The sequence below is a fragment of the Cygnus atratus genome, chromosome 5, assembly GCF_013377495.2.
Source record: "Cygnus atratus isolate AKBS03 ecotype Queensland, Australia chromosome 5, CAtr_DNAZoo_HiC_assembly, whole genome shotgun sequence".
NCBI lineage: Eukaryota > Metazoa > Chordata > Aves > Anseriformes > Anatidae > Cygnus > Cygnus atratus.
Window position 1 is genome coordinate 1,768,458 of NC_066366.1, and position 17,873 is coordinate 1,786,330.

Here is a 17,873-nt window from a genome sequence, read left to right on the forward strand (position 1 = left end):
GTATGGAGATATTCATAGCTATTTCTGTATTCCTCTCTTCAGACCTGACTCACATTTGAAACCTTTTTTCCTTCCAGTAGAGCTCTGTGTCAGTATGCGTTGGTTTGAAAAATATAGCATATTTATTTATATGTCCAACTTTGGTTTTGTTTTCTTGCTTGTTTTGTAAAATAGTGTGATGTTAAGTATTGTGATACTTTTTCCCATGCAGATGACCTCCAGAGGAGCTGCTGAAGTTGAATCCATTTGTTGCAGTTACAGTACAGTACTGTGTGTATCTCTGTCACAAACTGGAAAAGATCCAATATAGAAATCTTTGAAGTATTGCATCAGAATCCACAAGGTTGCTAAAATCAGTGTGCTAGATAAATACGATGTATTTAAATAATGTGAAGTTGTCTCATCACCTCTGAAACTAACAGGAAAGTGATATAGGTGTGATTTTATGAAAGGTTTACTTGAAATTTAAAATTTTTCAGAGGTAGGTCCATTCTTTTTTTTTTCTTTTTTTTTTTTTTTGAACCAAAATGAAAAAAATGCTTCACTTGTTAAGGTAAAGTTTACTTTTAAACCTGTGGCAGCCTTCCTCTAGATTGTACATTGTCTAACTCACAACCATATTAGATCATTCATTCTTTTGTTAATGAATCATTTGAATTATTTCTTTAACAATGAATCACAAAGCACATTTGAAAGAAGCTAATCGAGGAGTGTATTATTATATCAAATTTGCATCACAAATGCAATGTTCCTACGTATATTCCATTTGGTTTCATTAACTTACTGATCCTGTTCTTCCTCTCTACTCCTTTCTACCCCCCCCGTCTCATTTTATGTCATTCTCTAAAAGGACAGCTTGAATTCAAGCTTACTGCCTTAGATAGTTGTTGCATTTTCTTTTTTATTCCTTTAGCATGATGATTTGCCAATCCATTTTTGTGGATAAGAATCTGCCCTAGGAGTAAAGTGCACCACCTACTAGCTCACACTATTTTGTACAAGTAAGACTGGATATAGAAGTGTTTTATTTACAATTCTGAACATCTACACAGGTAATTTCAGGGTATTAAAAGAAAAATTTTAATGTAAAATTAGCTGAGAATGTAGATATTAGTTCCTAGGTAATGTTAAGGAAAAGATACACTGGTAGCGCCTGGAAGTCATCTACACTGTGGAGGTATATTGTGTGTGTTTAGGAGTTAAATTATGCATAGCTTCTAAATTTTGCTTTGTATCACACAATCAGTTTTCACCTGAGTTGGATTTTAATTACAGATGTTTTGATTTTTTCAATATATTCTAGGTTATCTTAAATAGCTAGCTTCTGATCTTCAAACTGTAATAATATTTTGTCTTGAAGTAGTATGTCCCTGCCATATAACAGCAATGAGGGCATCTTAGGTAGCACTAACAACAACACTTGATATCTCTGTGAAAGCAGAATTTTCTGAATATGTTGATCCAGTTGATAAACCCCCCAAGTAACTGTTATATATATATGTCTGAGTAGCTTGGCACCTGTGGCTGTTTACGAACATATTTGGTTCTTGGTAGAAAAAAATACGGTAAATATTAGTTCACAGCAGTTTACATCCAAGTAATTCACAATAAGTTGAGATTTTCATTTATCCTACTTCATTTTATATGGTTCATAGTGCTCTGGTTAGTTGGCTAGAGGAAGTTGTTTGTGGAGTAATGGGAAATTAGTGCTAATAACACATTCAGTGTTAAGAGAACTGCACAATGTTTTTTATTGGCTTTGTTACTTGTTTGGAGTTGTTCTAGATTTTTTTGTGATTGCTATTTTTCTTTTATAGAAGGGGAAAAACATGAAAAAGCAAATCAGAGTAGCAGGAAATGTGTGATATGTTATATAATTGATTAGCGAATGAAAAAGGCAAGTATATGTGCGTTATATTGACGCATAAGTTTTTATTTAATGTATATTTTTACAGTGTTTTATGAGTTTCTTTCTGTGTAGGCATTTTTTCCCTGAAGACCTGTGAGGTAAATGATATGCAATCAGGCTGTGTACCTTCTGTCCATGTTCGTACCCTTCATGCTGTTTCCACCATCTATACGCTGAGAAGTGCAGCTGTTTCTTAATAGGTGTGATATTTGGCTTTACTTTTGCTAGGCAATGCCATGGCTTTCAGCAGCCTCTGCTGCCCTCTCCTGCTGTGCTTTCTGGCTTCTGTTCTTGGAAAAGTGAGTGACTGCCAGGGAGGAGCCAGGACAAAATGGGCTTCAGAAATAGGTAGGGTGGAGGGCTCCATGCACCTTGATGCTCCTCTGTAAAACATATTTACCACTTAGTATGGGTTCCCCTGCCTCCTGAAGCAGCTCAGGGTTAGTTATGGAGTGGAGAGAAAGATTTCAAACATGCTACATATATTAACCTGAAGGTAAATAAAAAACACATCAAATTGCCATGCTGCTTTTGATGGTAGCATAGTTTCTCACATTTGAAGTGGTAGGCCAATCTTGCACAGTCAGGAACTTCTGTTATATTTTTTCATATTCTTTGGTCACAAGTAGTAGAAAATATACCTTCAGCTGTATTATTAGCGGTACAAGAAAAATGAACGCTGAGGTATGGAAGTTAACATTTCAGGTGTAATTCTGGTACTCTAGTCAATGTTTCATCAGATGCAGGCAAGAATTAGAGGTTTTTTTTGTTGATTTGTTGTTTTTGAAAAAGACAATCTCCCATTTAATAAAATATTACACATATAATTGAAATGAGGAAAAATAGTATTGAAAAGTTTGAAAAGTGAAAATTCTGTGTAAAGATGTATAGTAGGGTATGCAAACTACTCTGACAATTCCTACTGTAGGAATTAGTTGGTCTGAGGATAGTCTTTGAGGACACTAAGGAAGGGATTAGAAGCGTGTCTTAGAAAAACAGTCATGTGGGGTTTTGCATGTATCCCATTAAATGGTACAACAGCATCTTTAAGAGCTCCTGTTTTGGGTAACAAATAGAAAAACAGTTTAGAAAGAGTTTTTGAAAATGCATTTCATTGAGACTATAAATATGCAACGAAAACAACTGGGACTTGGATGACATTGTACAGGACAAAGAGTACTTAAAATGAAGACCTCTGTGGGAAAAGTATTGTTTACTTCAGTGAGTATCATCTATCAGTTTGACAAATTAAGCTTAACTGGCATCAAGTTCTGTTATAAAAATCTACTTATGTAAAAGAATTACTAGAATTTAGTTGCACAGTGAGACCTTACTGGATATATTAATTTGAAATGGCAAGTATCTATTCTGTTGTTTTTAGGTATTTGTCCTAGCTAGCTGTGTTGCAAAATGTATTTAGTTATCCAGCTACTTTTGGTGCTCAGGTGCTCATACAGAAGGCTGCACCTAATTCAGTAAGCATGCGTCTCTGGTGGAAATCAGTGTATCAATCGTGAACATTAAAATACCATTTAAGTTGTTATCTCTCATCTGGGGAATGTTATAGGTGCATTTATGATATTATCAGCTGCTCCTGGCAAATGTTTGATTGAGCAGTCTGTAACTGGCTCCCAAGAGCGTATTCTTCCTCAGAGCTGAGGCGAGTTCCTTTTCTCTTGCTGCAGGTGATGGGGAACTCAGTGTCAGGATTTGGAAAGGCTGTGTATTCTACGATAGGCATTGAGCAGTTACCGGGGGCCCAGTGCGCACTGATCGACACTCGTTTTACGGGTCTAATTTGGGTCAAAACTCATCCCAAAAGACAGAGTTTTGGTCTTATAAAAGTAAAGCTAGTTAACGTCTTGTTTCAAGTCAGCATGACATGCTAGGCATCTTTGTTGGAACATTTGGTAGGTTTCAGATACCCCTGGAGTTTAAAAAAATCTGTACTTAATTAAGGTGACAACATGCACAAGGAAGGATATCTCGAAATAGTTTGGGGTGTCTTTTTGATGTGTCACTTCCAGCACGCAGAGAAATTCTTTCCTTTTTGTAGCTGTGGCGATCTGGAAGGATACATTTAAGAACAGGTGGAAGTAATTTGGCAATTTGACATTCAGACTGTATTACACATGCAGGTCCCACAGGATTGCAAAGTTTGTGAGGCTTTTGCACTTTAATATCATTTTGCATGTAGTGGCAAGGCTGGATACTACTAGCATAGTATTTTCTTTTGGAGATTGTGTGTTAAAGAAGGTGGTGCCTGTAGCCCCTGGGGTTCTTCAGTGATAACATTCCAGGTCTGGAATCTAGGAAATGAAAAAATCTTAAGCCATAATCATTTGCTCCAATTTTGTTTTTTGCATTTTAAAACTAAAGGTGCCATTTCTAGTTAAGGCTTACAGTGGAGGTTCAGTTCGATGATACTCATCTGAATAAAAACAGATGAATAAAACTTAACGTATGTGGTGCTGTGTTATGGTTCTGAATACTTTCTTAACATTTCCATTGAGTCTTATGATTGTGATATATGCAGAATTCAATGAATTCCAATTATTGCTGATAATATACCATTTGGACACTCATAAATGGTATACAGATTAGATAGAAGGCATGCTAGAGTCCTAGCCAGTAGATGGAATTGCAGTGCAGTAGCTTTGTATGTAAATGTGAATGTTTGCTTGTAGATAGGTAGGTAGCATAGTTTTAATAGGCCTTCTTTTGTACAATCTTTTGAAATATGTACGCATGGATTATATGCAGAAGTGAAGCAAGTCCTCGGCTTTCCTACTTTCCTAACCATTAATCATTTGTATCACTCTTTTTTTTTTTTTTTTTTCCGCCAGCACATTTGAACTAACAGCATAGAGCTTAATGCGCAGATGATTTTAATCCTACACCAGTGTTCTTTATATACAGGTGATACTTATTTCTGGAAGAATTTTACAAGTCTTTCCATTGTAGAGCTCCTGTCCAATGATTTTTCCTTTGGAACTTCGGATGCAATTTTCATTTAGTTTCTTTTGGGAGGTAGGAGTGGAGTGTTGTTGGTTTTGGTTTCTTTCCTAGGGTGTTTTTTAAAGTGTTCTCTCTGAGTGACTGCAACATGTCATGAGTAGGTAGGCAGCTCTCCCAAATTAAATATTTAAGGTTTAGTCATGTTTAGTCATTTAAAGCAGACTTTGCCTGAATGTGCCAGAATTAAAAGACTTTCTCTGATACATCTGGTTCTGTTCCACTATTGAAATCCTTGTATGATTCAAAAATAAGAACATACGGGAACAGAGAACATCAGTACAGAACAATTGTCCCTGGTTGTACTCTTTTGTCCTCTATTCCAGAGGGTTAAAATATCCTTATGGGAGTGTGGTCAATAGGATTTTCTACAGAATTATATTATAAACAGAAGGAAGGCTTCCTGGGCCCTTTAACAGTATGTCTTCTGTAATGCATTTTTTATTTGAAGTACTACAGAATGAGTAGTTCTGTATTTGAATTTGTAGCCCACGTGAATATGAACACACCGTTTGCTGTTGAACATTTGAGAGTGGGGAATATTTTCCTTTTTACCGGTTCTGTAGATGGAACATTCATGCTCTGTGCGTGGAGAATGAGAAAACACATGGACGCATTAGCTGGAATGCTTCTGGCACGTCTCTTCCTTGGGGAGATGGAGTGTTCCATAGCTGTGAATTGTTTTCCTTTCAAAGTGGCAGAAAAAGTTCTGTATTTGTTCTTTATCCAAGAATATTCTGGCTTCCTGACTTCTTCTTTTGCAACTTGAGAACTGTCTCCATCTTGTACTCCACATATGTTGTATCCCACTTACCATGAAATGTTAAGATGATCTACCAAACGTTATTTATCAAAAACAAACAAACAATCGAAAAACCCACAAGATTTTCAAATTGCAAATTTGTCTTCTTGACAAGCCACTGAATATCTCCCTGGATCTGAGGGCCTGTGTCTGCCACAAGGTGATGTCATCTAAAGTCAGACCATTTAGCACAACTTTGGTGCCAGGCAAGTTTTTGTCAGCAAGCTCATCAGGTGTATCCATCCTAAAAAGTCCATCTTGAGGATATTACCTTTCTGTCTACATCATAAATTTGTCAACCTGTTCAGCACCAGCTCATTCAGTAAAATCCAGGAACACAAAGCTAAGATATGCTTGTAGTGCTGTCTTTAAGACCTTGGCCCTTGGACAGTATGGCTACTTGTGCCAGGAAAATGAAGGTAAGGTGCCAGAATTGTGACAGTAGCAGTCATCCTCCTTATCTTTGGGTTCTAGGTTTGCCTTCACAAGAGCTCTATTACTTATCTGTGGCTACAGTGCAGGCATTTGGTCAGTCTGGGCTGGTTACAGTACACTATCACAGAAAAAATACTGTAGGCTGTTCTAATCAGGTTCATCTCTTCCAGTGAAAATTCATTCTCTTCCAGTGAAAATTCCTCATCTTCATGAAAATAGTACCACAGAACCTTCCCAGAATGTGGTCTCTGTTGGAACTATTATTTTCTTCTTGGAAAGGATGATGAAACCTGCTGAAATAAATTGAGGATGCCCTTCAGTGTGGGAATGGAACCATGCTTTTTGGTCATGTTTTATCATCTGTCTGCAGCTTGGATGCCATTGCATGTTAAGAAAATCTGATTAACCTCTTTGAATTGCCTATGTGGTAAGTTTGCCCTGGCCAGCAGATGAGCCCCCCCCTACCCAGCTGCTTGCTCACTTATCCACAGTAGGATGGAGGAGAGAATCAGAAGGGCAAAACTGAGAGAAAATGGTTGCTTAAGATAAAGACATTTAAATAAGTGAAGGGAAAAAACAACTGATGCAAAAGTAATCAGTCACCACCTCCCACCAGCAGACTGAAGCGCAGCCTGCCTCTGAGCAATGTCTGCTTGGTAAAAACTCCCCCAGTTTTATTGCTGAGTGTGATGTTTTATATGGTACTGGCATATTTCTTTGGTCAATTGGGTCAGCTGTCCCAGCTGTGTTGCCTCCCAACCTCTTGTCCACCCATAGCCTTATTCACTTTGAGGGCAGAGGAGAAACAGAGGAGGCCTTGACACACTGCAGCAATAGCTAAAACATTGGTGTGTATCAACACTGTTTTAGTCACAACTCTAAAACATAGCACTATGTGAGCTGCTGTGAAGGAAATTAACTCTATCCCCACCAGACCCAGTACACCCCATCCCTGAAAGCCTCCAAATTCCGTTGTTTCACTGTTCACAGGGTAAATAGAGACTTGGCGTAAATGGTGCCTAAGGGGTTTTTAGGAAAGGTTTTAATCCTTTTTCATATGGATTGGCACTTGGTATAGAAGTTCCAGGTTCAAAACCAAGTATCTTAAGCACGCATCTGATTTCAGCAAAAGCATTTATTCCTTTTCCTCAGTGCATTTGGGCCGTCAGATTATTTCACACAGCTCTTCTGAAGTGAACAAGCTGTTCTTCTTTGACTTTCTGCCTGCTGAAACCAGACAGGATTAATTCTTACTCCAAGTTGTCTCCAGGACATTTCTTCAGGAGTTATTAAGAGAGACCTTGATGATACTGGTCTGTGGAGCTGACTGTGAAAATGAGTATGTGCAAAAGCTGAACACTGTATCGCTATAAGTTGTGTAGTAATTGGAGTTACTCTTGAATCCTTGGTGAGGAGAGAGCTTCCTGTGAAACAGGTTCCGGTCTTTAAGTTTGGTTCTACAATTGCCTACTCAGCTGACCATTGTGGTAAATCAGTACGTCTTCCTTTTATGACAGATGACCTATTTATCTCATGTGACTCATTGCACCAAATGTTACCTTGGATGACTTCAAGTATGTGGATTCTGAATTCTTCTGGCAAGTGTTCCCTTGGCAAGTGGGTCAACATTTCTTATATTTGCTGTGATAGTACTGTTCATCACTTGTACTTCTCCAAATCCTCCAAAACAGTGACATCAGATGTGTTTCATGAGAGATGGGAAACCCGGTTTCACTGCTCTGTTGTGCAAGAACTGTAGTCTTGGTTAGAGAAGTTGTTTTACTTCCATGTACTATGGCTTGGGCTCTTTGAAGCGAGGGAAAGCTCGGCTATGATGGGTAACCTCACCTTCTGTTACTAGATTAACAGATAACATGATGCAAAGTACTTTCTCTTTCAATATGCCAGTTGTTGGGGGGAGGAGGGAGAATAGGTGCATGGAAGATCATCAGTCAATAGCTCACCCACATAGGGCTTCAAACTCTGATATACAAATTTGGGTTGTGTTGCTTCTAAACCATAAGCAGCAGACATAATAATCCAATGATGAACTGTAATGATCAGTGATGATCAGTGATATCGTCCTGCTTTCCTTTCTACAACAACTGGAAGCTCTTCTGCTTCTAAATGTGTTTGTAGCCAAACTTTCTTGGATATGCTCTTGATTACATCAGAGTGTCTAGCCATGCTTATGTTTTTCAGGTTCCATTGTTTTAAAAAAAAGATCTTTCTAGCCCGAGGTGTGTCGCTGATTATCCACTTGTTTATATAAAGGTGATTTTGATATTTGGACATTCTGCAGTTCTTGGTGAAGTCTCTGAAATTGTTATTCCCTTACTAGCTGCCATAGATCATGCTATTAAAGTGCTACACCTTCCAGGCTGTCTTCTGTCAAGAGAAGACTGTTCTTGTAAATTGCAAAAAATTCTGTCCTTGTAAATTGCAGAAAAGCATCTACTGAGTGCATTTATCATGCTAGGTGGATGACTTTGAAGTTATAGCCATTTTTTGAAGGGGCATGTGGGTTATGTTGAAATACCAGCTTGAGCAAGAAGCTCATCTAACTCTCTTAGGTCTTATTTTGTGTTAATTTCTGCCCATCTGTATTTTTTCTTGGGGTTTGTTTATAGCTTTTCTTCTTCAGTATTTTTTCTTTCAGACTTTCCCCTGATATTACATATGGGTCCCCTGTTAACTAGTGCCACACCTGTCTCTGTTAGGTGGCTCCTTTATTTTTTGTGGTTTTCAGTGAAAGAGGTAGAGGAAATGAAAGGCCATGCATAGCCTTGTATGCACCTTATTTCTCAAGACAAGATATTCTGGTTGAATGCATTCCTCACTCTGCATTAGAGTGTTCTCCAGCCTCAAGTAATACGATGTTTTGTGCTGCGTGAGCACCTTGTAGCTTCAGCTCTGGTTCCTGGTAAGTAAACTTCCTGTGGCAATATTCCTTCTCTGTTGTTTCCTGTTTGTGTGGGTGGAGTGTGATAGTCTGTTTCCGTTCCAGTAATTTGCCTTTTTCCATCTCAAGTAACCGAATTGCTAGGCTTTCTGTGAGTTAGAATTCATGTCAGGTCATTCAATTTACATCCTGGCAGGGCTTCAGAAGTATATATAAGAGTGTTAGCTGCTGTTTTCTTCAGAACTACTGTAATACCAAAAACGCTCTTGGAGAATCACTGCCTGGTGCCTTTTATGCTGCAGAATTCTTCTTGCTGTTACATTAAGAAAGCATTCTATATGCAGACCACATAGGAATACCACAAAATTAAAGAGAATTATTTACTGAAGTTTAAAGAATGTCTATTATTAGGCTACAGCTGAGAACAGAATATGGTAAGAATTATTTTTTGTGGCAATAGTACTGCTTAGTAAAAATCAAATGACATTTTTAAGAGTTCAGATGCATGGCGACACAAGGACTGAAACCCCTTGGTGGAGACATTTCGCGAAGACATAAAGTAGCTGTACGGATGTTTTAAATAAAACTATTACTTGTGGCTTTGAGCAATTAATCTTTCTCTGCATATAAGATGGGGTATCTCTGTTTTGACAGGTTATCTGTCACCATGGTAACCAAACATCGTGTCCTTTATTAGAGATTTTGAGGTGTTAGGATGGAAAGTGTTATAAGTTGAAATATTAAGTTTGCGTTCTGACATCTGCAACAATGAAAATATCTTTTGAGTACAGCTGTTGGACCGAAGATAAATTATCAGGCAAAATGTTTGAAAATTAAATGGCTTCTCCTTAAATCTAATGGTCCAAACAACGATTTTATTTAGTACAATGTAGCCTCGTACACGTGTTCCTACTTCCCACCACTGGTTTATACCCCGTTTCATGCAGGGAGTTTCAGGGCTGCATCAGCACTCGGTGCAGAGTATTTTATATCATGTTAATGAAACAGATCTGTCAGCATAATAGCTGTTAATGCAAGATTCTGAAACTATAGGAGACGATACAGATACTATTCCTTTATGAGGTAGTAGTTCTTGAGACAGTGTTACCAAACTTAAAAAAAAAAAAAAAAAAAAAAAAAAAACCCAAACTGTTCAAATCTGAAGCTGACAGGATTTTCTGATAAAAATGCAGTAGCCACTATTGGATCCAGGCCTGCGTGTATTGGTGCAGGTTGACCAGCAAGTTCTTGCCTGTTAATATCTTTTAAATTAGGGATAATTTTAGGAAAGAAGAGTTGAAGGATGTGAACTTGTAGTTCCTCCTTATTTATGAATATCTTGAGCATTGCAGAAAAAAATCTGAACTTCACATTTTTGCTTTCTTTATGTATTTAAAGCAGTGCTCTCTTGTGTTTCTTTTATGTGCTTCATAAGATTATTCCTGTGGAAAGGAGGGTAATAGAGTTTTCATCTGTGATCTGTATGTGGGAATGGAGTAGTGCAAAGAACTCTGTGTGGTGTGTTAGCCAAAAAGAGAGTGGTGGTGATGGGTAACTCAAATAACACCTTTCTACCTGGTAGAAGAGTTAGAAGAGCATCTTCAGCTATTTCTGTTCTTGTAATAAACGTACTTTTTTGCTCAGCTACTTTTGATGTTAGCATCAAACCGATAAAGATGTTAGAAACCAGACTATGCAGAACTATCTCATTAACAAGTTGATCTTCAAGGACTTTAATATAACTTCTTTTGGAAGAAAGAGCCAGCATATTTGGATATTTCAGTAAATTTTTCAGATAGTTTCTGTAAAATATACCGAGATCTAAATAGTGACAAATGGCATGGCTTTATAACATTGATTTGTATATTCTGTTGGTTTTAAAAGGAAAACAACCACTTTTCTTGTTATTAGCTCTTTATACTTCACAGGTAGCTGCAAAACGTTTGGCTGCCAAACTATTTTAAAATCAATCACAGAAATAACTTTTATTGCTATAGCCATTTATCTCTTTTTTTCATAGAGGTCAGGAATACTAAGCCAATTGAACTTGTAACTGTATGTTTCTTTTCCTACTCCACCCATATGCTTTACATAGGTCAGTTTACTTCAAAAGATAGATGAGGATCTAGGGAAAGGCAGAATACATTCAGTTTCTAAGAAAAAAATGCTGATTTGTAGTGAAGATAAATCTTTTGCTAAGAGAGTCAAAATTTTTACTTCAATAATGTGAAGTCAAGACATCTAGAACTGTGTTCTGCTGTGTTTGTTCTTCCTCATAGCATAGAAAATCTGTGCTCAGTCTTCTTTCTGTCTCTCAAAAAATGTACTCTGCTTGCTTATCATGGGTCTGTATGTTGGTGAGCCTCACACTGAACTAAAGTTATCAGCCAGCTCTGGGAAGTGTTTTGCTTACTCTTTTGCAACATTGCATTCCCTGCTAATTAGATATATCCGACTCCCTGGTGCCTTTAAAACAAGTCAAAGCTTGAGAAGACACATTTGGTCTTGTACTGCGACATTTTTCCTCATCAGCAACATTTTCAGGTGATAATTCACCCTGGTACTCTAATTTTATCTTTTTTTCAAAGATAGACTGAGGTAGGGATAAGATTCTTCATGCACTCTTAATGTTTGCGTGAATTCCCTCTTGACAGGAGGTCTTAAATGCTGTTACACAAACCATTGTAATTTTTGGAGCAAACTTTTTTTTTCCCTCTTAGTGGTTATTTATGAACCTCTCCAATAGGGAAAATATTTTATATACATTCTGAGAAACCCATTTGCTTTGTATTATTTTGACTTTATAGATGCAATAGGCATGAAATTTTTGTCTTTCGTTTTGGAATGTGCTTTTGAATCACCATTTTTATGAGAGTTAGCTTCAAAGCTCTTTTCTTTTGACAGAATTTAAGCTCTATGATTCCTTCCCTCAAACAAAACCACTTTTTCAGATCATTGGATATAAATGTGTGCTCCGAGGGAAGTCTGCCTTAAAAATGTCTTTGTCCAAAACTTCACAGATCTTTTCAAAAGAAGACCCGTGTATTTGCTTATTCCAACATGTGTGTTCAGCTACTACTGATCTTGTTCTGTCAAATAGGCTAGGTCAAATACTATTCTGGTAGTGTGTGCATCAGTTCTGGAAGCATTTCCTGAGCTCAAGACACGGTTTCTGTAAAAGAAAAATTTCCTTGTTTGGATCTCAAAATAAACAATACAAAGGCAAATATTCTGAATGATGCATTGAGTTTGATAGTAACTATGTTATTGTTATATTATCAGGTTGGTTTTGTATTCCTACTTTTATTTTAATTATGCTTATAGCTAGCAGCTGAAGGGAGTAGAGAGAAGCTACAGGCTAACACAAGATGCATTGCATAAGCCTTGTTTCTTCAGGAAACCAACTCAGGAGCAGTGAAGATATCCTGTGCAAGCCAGAGAGCTAGCAGTTCAGAAGAGGTTGAAGGTACTGAGTTCTGATAAGTTTTGTGGAAACTTTTTTGTGTGTGTGTATTTAGGTAGTCCCATAGAACTGTAGATGTATTCTGTATTAGAAAAAACTTACATATAATAAAAATGCTATTGCACATCAGACAGCATGTGGAACAGGTGTTAAAGATATATTAAAAAAAATTATCTGCGCTCTGACCTTATTAAACTGAGATTCTAACAACTGGGATCAAGCCATTTGGGAATTCAGCCTTCAATAGCTTGATGCTCACAGTGCTGCTACCTGTTCTTCCTTCTTGCTCTCCTCATCTAGATCTTCAGTATTTTTTTTGTCATTTTGTCATGATTTTTTTCTTTCCCTTTGTTTAACTTGATTATTCCCTTCTTCATTTGTTATTCAGCATATGTTTATGAAAATAGAATTCCAATATTAAGAAATTTTCTTTGACATCACATACAGAGTTTTTGTCTGTAACTTGGCTAAATATTAGAAGGTCTGAAAGGACCAATTAAAAATTTATTTTCATAACCATATACATGGGTCTTTCAAAGTGAAAAATTTCTTATGATACTTCAGACAGCATTTAAACTGAAATTACATTGAACAGTGTCTTTTTGCTACTGTCACATGATCTCTCATATTTCCCCAGAATGTCACAGAAAGAATCTCTTTTTGTCTCAGCGTTGCAACCTTATTTTTCAAAGGTCACACAGGTACAAATAATGCTGATTTAAAAACAAACAAAACGCAAACATGGGCCCAAGCCAAAACCAATAAAAGCAAACTGTTTTTCTGACATTTTAGACAGAGTTTAATGGCATATTTCCATATTCAGCATACTGAGTCTGAATTTTGTTTAGGATTGTTATCTGTGTAATATCATCCATATAATTATGCATACAATGCATATAATTATGACTTTGTCTGTCTATTACCAGGCATGATTAGACACTTCCAAAAGCTGTAAGATCTTCTCATATTTCTTATCTTAGCTGTCAGATGTTTCTATTTTATTATTTTGTATATCTGAACAATAACCTGTACTTGGTAAAATAATAGATGTAGCATTCCCCCCCCACCTTAGTTTTGTTTCTACTCTGCAAAAAGAAAAAAACAACACATTAAAGCATGCTTGTACTTGAAATAAATAGCCAAAAGAAGTGTTTTGACACTTAGAGAATATCTTATAACTGTTGCATTTATGCTTGAATCTTCATATTCAGGAATCCCCTAAATGCATACTGATACCAAAAAACTGTTGTAAAAGATGTACTTCCATTTTTTTTTAATTTTTTTTTTTCCTCGAGCAGTCAGAGAAGCTCTAAGACCTGGATTCTAAGTACAAAGCAGAGGGCAGTTTTGTCATCTTAATTTTTATACCTTCCTTGAAAATAAATAGAACAGATTTTTCCAAGACAGCTGGGGAAGTCTTGTTCAGTTTGATGTGTTCAAAAGAATGTTTGTTCAATATAGAGTGTTTATTTTTAAGTCTGGTCTTCCTTTCCTATCCAAAAGCTGGCAGAAGTCAGTTGTTTGCAAACAAAAAGGGGAATTGTCTGTGAGCAGGAAACTTTCTCCCTTCCAGCCCCCCAAGCTTTTTTCCAACTTCTTGAATATTATGCCAGCCATTGGTGAGGGAGTAGCTTGAAAGCGTTTTAACATTCACCATTGCTTTGTCTTGTCAGTTATTTTCTTTCAAGACTTTTATAAAGTTGTGTTATCGTCCACCCAGCAAAAATGTAGTGTATGTCTGGAAGTGTAGTGTGTCCCAGAGTTCTTTTTGGAAAGGAGGTTCTGCAGACCCAAGTGTTAGAGCCAAGCTGTAGTAAATGCACCGGTAACTTAGATAAAATCTGGGGGTAATGAGAATCCCAGCGAAAGGTGGAGTATGGTGGTAATGAAGGGTACTTCAACAGTAACTGACACCTTTATAGGCTCTAGACAATAGAGTGTTTTCTTGAGTTTCTAGTCCTAGAGTTTTAAAGAACACTTCAGATTATTGCCAAATTGCTACATAGGCTTTTAAAAACAGTAGCTGCCACAGCAGCAAAAGGAATTTTTTTTTTTACATAGTTAACAATTGAAAAATGTCAGTGAGGTCCTTGCCACTAGTTGCTAAGCTTTTGGTCTAAAACACAGCATTCAAAATGAGATAGCACTGTACATGGCTAAAAAATTTTCAGGTATAGTTCTGACTTGGTGATGTTTGGTATGTGGCTATTCAGAGAGAGAAAAAATGATGGAGTGAGTAATGGCTGGCCAAATCATTTTGTATGCTGTCAGCCAGTGTTGTTGTGTCTGATACTGAGCAGTATTAGACATTGTTGGAGTAGGTAAATATGCATTGAACCAATAATGATTATAACATTTGTTTATTCACTCTTCTACCTCTTCATTCTGACCATGCTTCACTTTCCTCTGATTTCGCTTCCTTGCTCTTCTGCTTTGTATAATATTTGTCCATTTTCATTTTGCATTGCATTGGATGAAGTTCATTCCTAAAGGTTAATTTTTCCAAGACTTCCCAAACCTACTTTAAAGATTTTCTTACTGAGTAGGAATTGACAGCCTTCTTTTCACAGAAATAACTGTTGAATTAGTGGAACGAGATATGGTATAGATTGCCATTTTTTTCTTCTGTGCTTTAATTTAATTAAAATATAAGCTGTAGAATAGAGGCCTTTTCTCTTCCTTTATTTACAAAGCACAGAAATGATTTTTTTTTTATACCTAGGAATGAAGAGATTAGTAGTTGACCTGCACAGGAAAATATCTGTTGCAACAGCAGGAAGGATGATCCTGTGAATAAGGCACTGACCTGCAATTTGGTGGTATGGATTGGGGCCACTTCTTGTGTGTCCTCTGGGGACACAGACCACTTTTTCTGTGCTTCCTTTCTTTGTGTGTAAGATGGGTTATTGGTTCTGCAAACAGAAAAGTACCAAAATCAAATACTCAGATGTTCAGGAAATGGGACCATCCAAGTGTCTCAGGTAGTTCTGACTAACCGTGTCAGTGTTGCGTTAAGGGGTGTAGCCAATTAACCGTTATGGGTCCAGTTGGATTCAGGGTACTGAACTATCACAATCACAGATTCACCAATAACGCATTAACCGATATGGGTCTGATCGGATTCAGAACACTGAACTACCACGGTCACGGATTCACCAATAACATATAACTGTCCTTACTCTAGTCGCTTTCAATGAGAACTATCACGGCTAGGAACAATGCACAATTTATTACAGCAACAGGTACACAGGTTCTTTGGATTGCCGGCGATAGTTACTGTCTGCAAAAGCAAGCTAGCATGCATGAAATACACTGGTGCGCAGCCTGGAAATTAATGCGTTAAAAGGCACAAAGACTCTATAGAGATTTCTAAGTTTCCACGGAGACACAGTATAATCAAGTGTTCAAATCTCACCTGAAGGCGTCCCAATGCGGGGGGGAAGGGAGGCTCAGCCCCTCGACTGATCCCAGGAGTCAGGAGGTCCTCGGGATGGTATCTTCCCTAACATCCTCTCTCTCTCTTAGGCCGATTTATATTATTTTCTATCTTTTAGGTGGAGCTTGAGTGACTCTAGTCAAGCATATCTTAGTTACGATTGGTGAAAAGTTTTCCCGTCTCTGTTTAAAGGAATAGGCTCCAAGAAATTCAGAGCACATGCTCAGTGAGGGGTGGTCACACCTTGGAGGCGGGTAGCTTTTGGGAGGGAGGTGTGTTTTGGTATTATAATGATATTATAATGAGCAAAAGTACACTAGAGTACAGCATCTGTCAAAACATGACAGGTCGTTGGCTCAGGGTAGCAAAAAGTGTGGCTTATCGGTCTCGGTAATGCAGCTACACCCTACCCTGAAAGCCTCTTCAATGCTGTACATTTTCTTTAAAATGTCGATGTTAGTTTTATTTTCCTAGTTACTTTAGGCAATTGCACCCCAGTCAGTACATTTGGGGAGGATTAAAATATAACTTTTTCTTCTCTGAGAAGTTCAACGCAATTTTCCTGTTTACAAAGCGAGGGATCTAAAGATCATCTTATCCTGTTATTTTTTTATATCCTTGATAATATGGCAAGCATCCAGGATGTCTGTCGTTCAGATTCCCAAGACTGTTGAATGCATTTCTTTGACTTCATTAAGATGAACTGACTGAATTTTGCCGGTTGCACAAATAATATATGTGGTCATTGTGGGAAGTCTGTCTTGCTAAAAGCACCAGCATTTTTTTTTAACCTTTTGTGGCTGTTAGGCTGCAGTAAAGTGTTTCCTCTGTAGAATACACTAGTTAAATTCTCTTTAGGTAAATTTTAATGTCCACTCTACTTCAGACTTTAAGATGCGCATAACTTGTAATGTGTTACAATGGCTTTGAGCAGATTTTTAGAACTTTGTGCCATGTTTTTTAGGCCTATCAAAGAAATATTTTTATTTCTAGGTATTTAGTGTTCTTGTTCACCTTGGTTCCAGCTCTGATTTCCATTTTGGGACTGAGTTAAACTCTTCTAAAACAGAGATATCTTTTGTGATATTTTTTTCTTGGCATCAAGACTTCTGTAGCATAACTGGAGAGTTACAAGCCAAATAACAGAAGTCCTTCTGTTATCAGGGGTGGCAGGACTGAAAAGACCATCTTAAACACACCAGAAACCACAACTGCACTCCCCAGAGGCCATAGATAGTGCCAAGAGTTGAATTCTTTGGTTCTTTCTTAGTCCAGCTTCCAGTAAGCTCCAATCTAAGTGTTGTTCCTTAAGAAGCAGTTTCTTAAAGAAAATGTCACTGTAAACTGTGCAAAACAAGAAATCCTGGGAACATGTGTTGATACAAATTTGATTCTGCTGTCATCTAGACTATTTTATTCCTCTGCCACCCTTCTCCCTGCCGCAGCCCTAGAACAGGAAGACATCAAGGGGGGAAAACTGGAAGGCAGTTATTTTGGGTGGGTTCTTTGTGAAGAAAGAGTGAAGAATGCAGACCTGCTAAAGGGAGCCCAAAGGGACCCATAAAGGGGCCATACTCGCAATTTGTATTGGGATTTAGGGGCAGGAACCTCTTAGTTTATGAACTGAAGGTTGGTTTCAGTTGTGCTTAGGTGTCAGTGGTATGTCTTAAAACAATTGCTATGTTGAGTGTTTATTACGTAAAGGATATCCTAATCTGAGCTATTGTTGTTTGATGTAATCCATGCATATTTGTAAACACTAATTTCAGTAGGGGAACCAGTCTGCAAACTATACAAGCATTAGGTAAAAATGGTCTACCGATCTTTCTAATTGGTAAAATTGAGAGTTTTCCTCTAATTTTCTTTTTTTTTGTCATGTTCACATTCAGCTATCTGATCTTGCTGAAGGTC

At 37.5% G+C, this 17,873-nt stretch overlaps 1 protein-coding gene and 1 long non-coding RNA gene across 5 annotated transcripts in view; one reads left to right on the top strand and one right to left on the bottom strand.

Annotated features, from left to right (window-relative positions):
- SBF2 (SET binding factor 2) overlaps positions 1–17,873 on the top strand; it is a 260,328-nt gene that overhangs the window by 27,980 nt on the left and 214,475 nt on the right. The gene's annotated exons all lie outside the window — the stretch shown is intronic.
- LOC118249788 (uncharacterized) lies at positions 1,913–16,066 on the bottom strand. The gene is made up of 3 exons (XR_004779207.2): positions 15,942–16,066; positions 15,333–15,438; positions 1,913–2,292 (listed from the first exon to the last, which is right to left on the bottom strand). It is a non-coding gene; the product is annotated as an uncharacterized LOC118249788 (long non-coding RNA).